The sequence below is a fragment of the Grus americana genome, chromosome 12 (genome assembly GCF_028858705.1).
Source record: "Grus americana isolate bGruAme1 chromosome 12, bGruAme1.mat, whole genome shotgun sequence".
NCBI lineage: Eukaryota > Metazoa > Chordata > Aves > Gruiformes > Gruidae > Grus > Grus americana.
Genome location: NC_072863.1, coordinates 22532057 through 22539775, shown reverse-complemented (window position 1 = coordinate 22539775; position 7719 = coordinate 22532057).

Below are 7719 nucleotides of genomic sequence, written 5' to 3'. Positions count from 1 at the left end.
TTCCCTCCACAGGAAAGCTGCTGGCCGTAGGAGAGCAAGACCCCCCCCCTCCAGCTGAAATCCTAACAGGGTTGCAAGGAGTTGCAGCTCCCCACCTGAGCCAGAGTCCTCCTGTGCTATTTTTTCCCTCTAAATGCTGCTGTGTTTTGCCCCAGGTTTGCTTGCCTGGATATACCCGAGCGTATTTGCCCTGGGGAAAGGGGGTGAGAAGCTCGCTGTGCCCTGGCACTCGCCGCCGGCGGTGGGAGCTCCGCGTCGGTCCTCGGTGGTGGAGGGATGCGCGCCGGCTGTTTTCTGGCGGTGCGTGCAGCAAACGCAGACCTGTGGAGTGGACTCTGAAAGCAGATTCAATTAGTGAGAGAGCAGTGATGTTCCCTTATTAAGTGATGCTCTCCAGGCAGCTTCTGGAAGCAGCCAAGCGATGGTATTAGAGGCTTTTAATTTGTTTTTCTTGCCCTCCCCGGTGAATACGCATACGCAGTGCTAGGGCAGGATGGGGAGGGCTGGACTCGCAGCGTCCTGTCTGGTCCTGCCAAAGGGGACCTGACCCGGTGTCCCCTTTTCCCGGCTGGAAAGGGCCGTGGGGTAGGAATTGCCAAAAGATAAGTGGGGTTATTCTGCCGCTGTCCTGGGATATGTAAAATTCGGGTCTTGCTGGGGTTTTGCAGGGGGCTGTGTCGGTGTCCCCAGCTCCAGAGGGATTTTGCCACTCGGGGAGCAGGACCAGCATCCCACTAGATGGCACAGCAGGACAGCCGGGGCCACCGCCGGCTCCCCAGGCAGCGCTGGGGGTGCAAAGCCAGGGCAGCCTCCAGACCCCCCTAACTGCTCCAGCCTTGGGCTTTTCTAGCTGGGAGACAGCAAAGGAAAAGATCCCAACACCTCTGCGTGAAGCTCTTAACTCTGCCAGGAGCCTGAGGAAACCTGCTGGTGTGGACCTGCACTGCTGGTGCCATCCATCTTCCAGGTGATGCTCCAAATGACAGCTTCGACTGCGATTTGAGCCCCTGGCACAGCCAGCACCTCTCCCCGCTTCATATTCCTCCTCTTCCAGTATTGCATATTGATGCAATTTATACTTCTGACTGCTCTCCCACCCGGATCAGCTGTGGGAGGCCGGACAATGGGCTCTGAACGTGGGGCTGAGTCCCTGATCTTCCCGGGGGTCTTCCTCCCTGCTCGGGCTGCAAACCGTAACGCTGATTTCTGCAGCGCTGCCGCTCCGGTGTTTGCCCGAGCATCCTGCCGCTGCGAATGGATCCAAGTGGGAAACACTGCCCACCTTCCTGCAGCTTTTCACACCCTCGCTCAGAGCCAGGCAGAGAGGAAGAGGAGCATTTCGGGCAGGTATCGTCTCTGCTGTCCCCGCTGCCAAAACCCAGCCGCGGGCTGGCCCAGCTCCCAGGACGTTCGGCTGAAGGGCCCACCAAGAGCAAGGCTCTGCTGCCCCAAGTGCTGCACAGCTGAATGGCACCGGCAGCCGGAGCAGGGAGAGCTGACGGATGAAGAGGGTGAGTTTGGGGAAGAAGAAGGAGCCAGGGGTGAAGATCCGGCTTCTCCAGGAACCACGGCTCTGGCAGGAGATGCGAGAGGGATGCAGCTTGCCTCTGCCCTTCCTCGCACCGGGGCTGCTGCCGGATGCGTCGGCTTCTCCTGAGCCCTGGGCAAAGGGGGTGGCATTACCCCCAGTGAGACCCCCTCCCAAAACACACAGCCATCGAGCGAGGATGTCACCCCTTCCTCCGGCATCGTGAAACCGCAGCCCCTGGGCTCCATCGTGCCGGGACGGGCTGGAGGACGTGCGGCCCCCACGGCTGGTTTGTTTGATCGGGGCATACTTGGCTTCGTGTCCCCTCCCGCAAGGCGAGGTGTGCTGGCTCTGCCACGGCACCTGTTTGCATAGGCCCCCCCCTTCCTCTGCGGCAGCTCCCCAGTACCGCTCTGCGTTTCGGTTCACGGCGGGGGCAACCCCGGGAGCTGCGCCAGCATCCCTGTCCTCGTGCCCAGCTATTGTCTCTTTCACACGTTCCTTCCCCAGACATCAGCCAGGGTGATCCGGGGCCCCAGTACAGAAGGTGGGACCAGCAGAGACAGAGGTTAATGTAACCGCTGCAAAAATTCGATTCACCCATGCAACGAGTTGCAAGGTCTCTGCGCTGGCTCAGCTGAACCGGTGTCCAGCCTGGGCTCAGTGTGTCCCTCCAGGTGGCTGTAGGGAAGCAAACGACCCCCTGTGTGTTTTGCACCCTCTGATGCCCTCCAGCTCAGGGTTTGTCCCCCCCCCCCCCCTTTACCATCTTTCTGGTGCTTGAGATAGATCTGAACTTCAACGGGGCAGTTCTCCATCTGGCTTAGAGACTTCAAATTCTTCCTGTTGACAGCAAGGGTTTTTTTTTTTTTTTCACCAAAATCTTACCCAGTTTGTTTGCACCCAGCCACATCTCTCTCCAACCCACCCACGATGGGGTCAGGGCAGAGCAGACACCCCCCACACACCCCAGCAGTTCGAGGTTCCCATTTTCTTCAAACCAAAGCCAGCCCCAGGGGACACCCCCCACCCTTGTGATGCCACGAAGACCCCCCCCGGAGAAAGGCGCTTTGGGAAGCGGGGGTGGCAAATGCTGTCGATGCCCAGGCTGGAGGAACCTGGGAATGGATTGCAAAGCAGGAGGATGGGATGGGTTGCAAGGAGGATGCCGGAGCTGATTGCTGAAGTGGCTGCTCCTTGGAGGAGCGGAGCAGAGGAGCCATCTCTGCGGTCCTTCCCCCAGCCCTGCTGCATCAGGCGGGAGCATCGGGGTGAGCCAAAAAGCAACGGGACTTGGCAGGGGTGTTGGGAACTGATTCTCCTGCTCCGGGGCCCCTCTGCTTCCCGCTGTGCCAGGTAATGCTCGGGTCTCCTTGGTGACGGATTATGGGATTAGAGGGTTCAGGTGAGCCCTCCTGCACACGATGCAGTTGCTCCTGGGAACTGCATCATTTCGGCACACTGTGGGAAGCCTCCCCGCAGCTGCCATGTGCCCAGGAGGGACCGTGCATCGGCTGAGGGGAGGACCAGGGGGGCGAAGGATCCGTCCCGATGCTCTGGTCACGGGTGCTGGCGGTGCTCGGCTCTTGGCACTGAGAAGCATGGGGATGCCCCTTCACCGGTCCACATCCCTTACAAGGCTTTCCACAGACTGCTTTCATCCTTCTGCAACCCATCACCACTCCTTCCCATCCTTCCTGAAGGTGCTGGACACTTTCCTTGCTCTTCCGCTCTCCATGGTTTTCCCAAGGTCCTTCCAGAGCTGCCTGTGGGTTCTCTCTCGGGATGCTCCTTCAAACCTCCCCGCGGGGCTCAGGCTGTGCAAACTGCCCTGTCTCTTTGCAAAACCCTCACCGGTCCGTCAAGCCACCGCCACAGCAGCGACACCAAGACCACAGCATCTCTGTGCGCCATCAGAATTTCAGACCTGGGATCATTTTTATCCCAAACCAACTGGCCGTGGCAGCTGTGGGAAGGGTCTCTTTCTCGTCTCAGCTAGCAGGTTCTCTGCCCTACAGCAGCGACTCGTGTGGGGTCCTCTCCAGGGAGAGGGGAGAGAAAGAAATGGTCTTGAGAGTGGAGAAAAAAGACTTATATTCTGGGGTAGCGACTTGTCTGGTGCGGGGTTGGGACTGCAGATGTTCAGCTTCAAGCTGAAGATGGGTGATGCCCCTCTAGGACCCAGGGAAAGGTCTGGATGTGGATGTTCCCTGCCACGGCTCCTTCTCCTGCCCGATATCTGCGTGGCTGATGCGGGTAGGGAGTGGGACGAGCAGCCGTCTGGGTGGAGATACGTGGTCAGAGATACGGCGTGGGTGTGTGGGTGGAAGGAGAAAACATCTGGAAAGGGAGGATTTCTCCCCAAAAAGTTGCCCAATGACAAAAAGCCAGGGGAAAGCTTGTAGGGACCTTTCCTCCCACGCGTACAAGACAACCCCCCCCACCCCGTACAGGGCTCCCTGTGGGCTGGGGGGACACCGAAGTGTCCCAGCCGCTTGGCTGCGGCTCATGGGCCGGCGGTGGCCAGGGCTCTCCCAGCCCAGCTCCCGGCAGTGCTGTTTGCCCGCTGTTATTTAAGCATTCATCTTGTTCAAGCACCACTTTAGCGCTGCGGGGCTGGTGATATCTTGTAGAAAAGAAACAAGAGCCTTCCTCCTCTCCTCCCTCACTTCCCCCCCCCCCCAGGTCTGTATTACCCCAAATAAACACTCACTTTGGGTAATAGTTAACTTTAATGGCTCAGTCCTGGCTTCGGCTGCATGATAGGGCACCACGAGGGCTGATAGTCCTCAGGATAAAGGAGATAAGGTCTGGGTTTGAAGGGCAGCACTCGCGGCTGCTGTCACAGCAAGCATGGCCATTCCCACAGGGGTGGGAGCAGCCACCAGCACACCTCTCTGTCGCCCTCCCCAAAAATTTAGCCTGCCTTTGGCTCTCCCTTCCCAGCCCTTGTGTTTTTCCAGGTGAGCGGATGGCGGGGGCTGACAGCAGCACCGCGGCAGCTGGTCCCCCTGTCCCCCAGCTGCCCGGGCATCGTCCCAGCCCTGGGGTGCTATCGCAGGCTTTGCTGTACCCGCGGTAGCTGCGTCTCTGGCCCACGCCACAATCCTTTGCTGAGCTGCAGAGATACCTGAATAACCCGCCTGGCAGCTCTTTCTCTCTTAATTGTGTTTTCCCGAGTCAATGGATAACTTTACGGCCCGGGCCATGAAAACATCAAACAAAATAACCTTGGGAAGACAGCTATCTGCCGTGGGGGAGACACGCCGGGTTAATCACTTGGGGGGAAGGGACAATAAAGTTCAAAAATAAAACCATCCTGAAAGTCACTGCCGAGTCCGGCGGGCGCCTGCAGGCAGAGGTCGGTGCTGGGCTCGCTGCAACGCCAGCGCTGCTCAGCCAGGCTGGCGATGCGAGATGGGCATCCATGGCATCTTCTCCAGATCCCAGGGGAAGCTGGGTTAGGTCTTCTCCCATCCTGTGGCACCAGACCTTGGGCTTAGGGTGCTGCTGTACAGGCACTTCGCTGTCCCGTAGCGGTGGGACCTTCCAGCCTTCCCCTCCGAAATCACCCTGGGGGGGGGCAGAGGGAGCCCAGAGCCTTGCTGAGCCTCCCCCACCGAGATGCCCATCTCCACCAAGCCCACCAGACCTTCCTGCCATGGTGACTCTCATTGCTTTCCAGGTGCTAGACGTGGCATCAGCATTGCTCCCTTCTGGATGCCAAGCAAAAAAAAAACCAAGAGGACCCTTGGGTCCTCTCCAGTTGGTGCCTTCACCTCCTGGCCATGACATGCGAGGCCATGTGGCAGGACCCCCTCCTCCAGGCTTTCACCTCTGGTTTTTATCCCCCCACCCCCTTCCCTCCCTGTCCTTGACTAGCCATGATCTTGGCATTCCTGCAGCTTTAACAGCCCCATAACTGCGCGGGAACAGTCAATGCAATCGAACCAGGGTTTTACAGCAGCGTTGCTTCATCACCGGAGCACAAACAAGGTGAAGACGGTACCGGCAGCTGGGGAGACGCTGCAGGCAGTGAAAGTCATGGGGTGGGTAAAGGGGGGATTCTCTCTCTGGCTGGGTCTGCAGGGTGAAGGGCTTTCGGCAGGATGAGGTCCTGCTCTGCTGAGGACCCTTTGGGGGATGAACCTGAACTTCCAGCTCCACTTTGAGCTGCATCCCAGATTTGCCACTGTTTTGAGAAAGGTTTTTTTAATTGTCACCTTCTTGCCTGTGTTTCAGGGGAGGGCGCTGACCCAAAGGGACCTGAGCAGGGTCTTGCATCTCTCCCTCGGAGAGGCCCAACACAAAACATCTCCCCAGCCCCCAAAGGGACTGTGTCCTCCCAGGATGTCCCAACCTGACTTCAAGATGGACTCACTACCGGAGCAGGGTCTTCTAAGGCTGTGATGCCTTATGGCTGAAGCAGAGCATCACCATGCCCAGGGCAAAGCACCAGGGTTGGGGGAAAGGGCCAGGACTGGAGACCAGGGGAGATGCAGCCCTGAGCCCCAACAGGGACAATCCCTGGGTGCCTTGGCCCCTGCCTGCTGTCCCCAGCACCACTGACACGCTCCAGCCAGCCCTGTCCCTTAAAACTGGGGACAGTATGAATCGCTTTTGACGATGGAGGTGGAGATGAGTGAGTAGAGACAGCTGCGGGTGGGCTTGACAGGCTGTTTTCCAAAAAAAAGGATGGTTTGGAACCATGACTGGGGCTTTCCTGCAGAGGCATTTTTAGCTTGAGTGACCCAAAAGGTGAGCTCCTCTCACCACCTCCTGAGTTGTCCCCTCCCAGCTGTGGCCCATGGCTACGGGAAGCCTTTCTGGGACAGGGTGGTCCCCATCCCAGGTGACAGGAGAGGAAGCCATGGCAGCCCCATCCACACTCTCCTCTGATGCCCTCTCCGGGGTTTTCCCACTGCAGCTCCATTGAGGAAGGACCCTTCAGTTTGCATGCAATAAAATAGCCACTCTCTGGACTTTCCTGACGTCACGGCAGATCTTCCCCGTTATTCACTATCTCGGTGATCTCGCCAGGAACAGCTTGGCTGCGTAGCCAGAGCAAAGTCCGGAGAGCAGTGGCGTGCCGAAGGACGTGCCGGGTGGAAGGCGGGGGGGGGGTGGTTCGAGGAGGTGTTCGGGTGTTCAGGTGTGTGACGCCTCTTGCCATGGGAATGTATTTAGGAAAGATGAACAGCAGCCCGGCTCTGTCTGTACCAGCCAGCACGAAACCATACATCAAAAACAAGTGTCCATGAGTGCTTGCAGAGCAGGAGATGGCTTCAAAGGAGGCGTGTGGCACCCAGCAGTCAGTCTCGGACGGGTCCATGGTGACCTCCACAAAGCTCTCCTCAGCCCCCAGACCTCCCTGGAGGCTCCAGCCATCAGCCCACGTTTTCCCAATGCCTCCCTCCACAGAAACACCCGTCTCCTTTCCAGCCCCAAACCTCCCTCCCTGTGCCGCAGGTGGCTCTGACATCCCTATGTGTGAGGATGGGGGGGTCCCCGACAGCATCCCCTTCCTCCCCCCCCCCCCCCCCCCAACTTCTAACATCATTTGCAGGCAGAAGAAATTGGGAAGGCAAAACTGAGGCTGTTCGGATGTTGAAGTCAGCAAATAGCTATGGGTGTCTTCTCCACTTTGCCGGCCGTGCAGCAAAAGATTGGTTCCTGGTGCTGGTTTCTTCCCCAACCTCCCCTGCCTATGGGCTCCACAGGTTTGCTGCGGCACCCAGCATCAAACGTGCCATGGGGACCTGCGGCCGGATCCTTCCCAGCTCCCTCCAGCTCTGCACAGGGAGAAAACTGCAGCAAAACTTTACGACTGAAGGGAAGTGACAAGAGAAGGCATGTGGCTTGATGTCCTGCTCTCCCCGTCCCCCTGATCTTAGATCTCGGTCCCCAAGTTATTTTTCAAGTGATGGTGAGATCTGGAAACAACTGAGGGAGGAGCAAGACTTGGAAAGTAAAACAGTGCAATGCTTGGGGACCATCAACAGGGTCTAAAAGCCACAGGAGAAGGATGTAAAACAACTCGTCTCGGCATTGTAATGAAGTTCAAGCTGAGGGAACCTGATCAGTAGGGAAAGAGGATTTTCTTCGTGAAAAAAATGTGGCTGAAATGCAAGAACTTTGGAAAGCAATAGGGAGATGTTGATTTTAACATGGAATAAGACTCGTGATCCAGC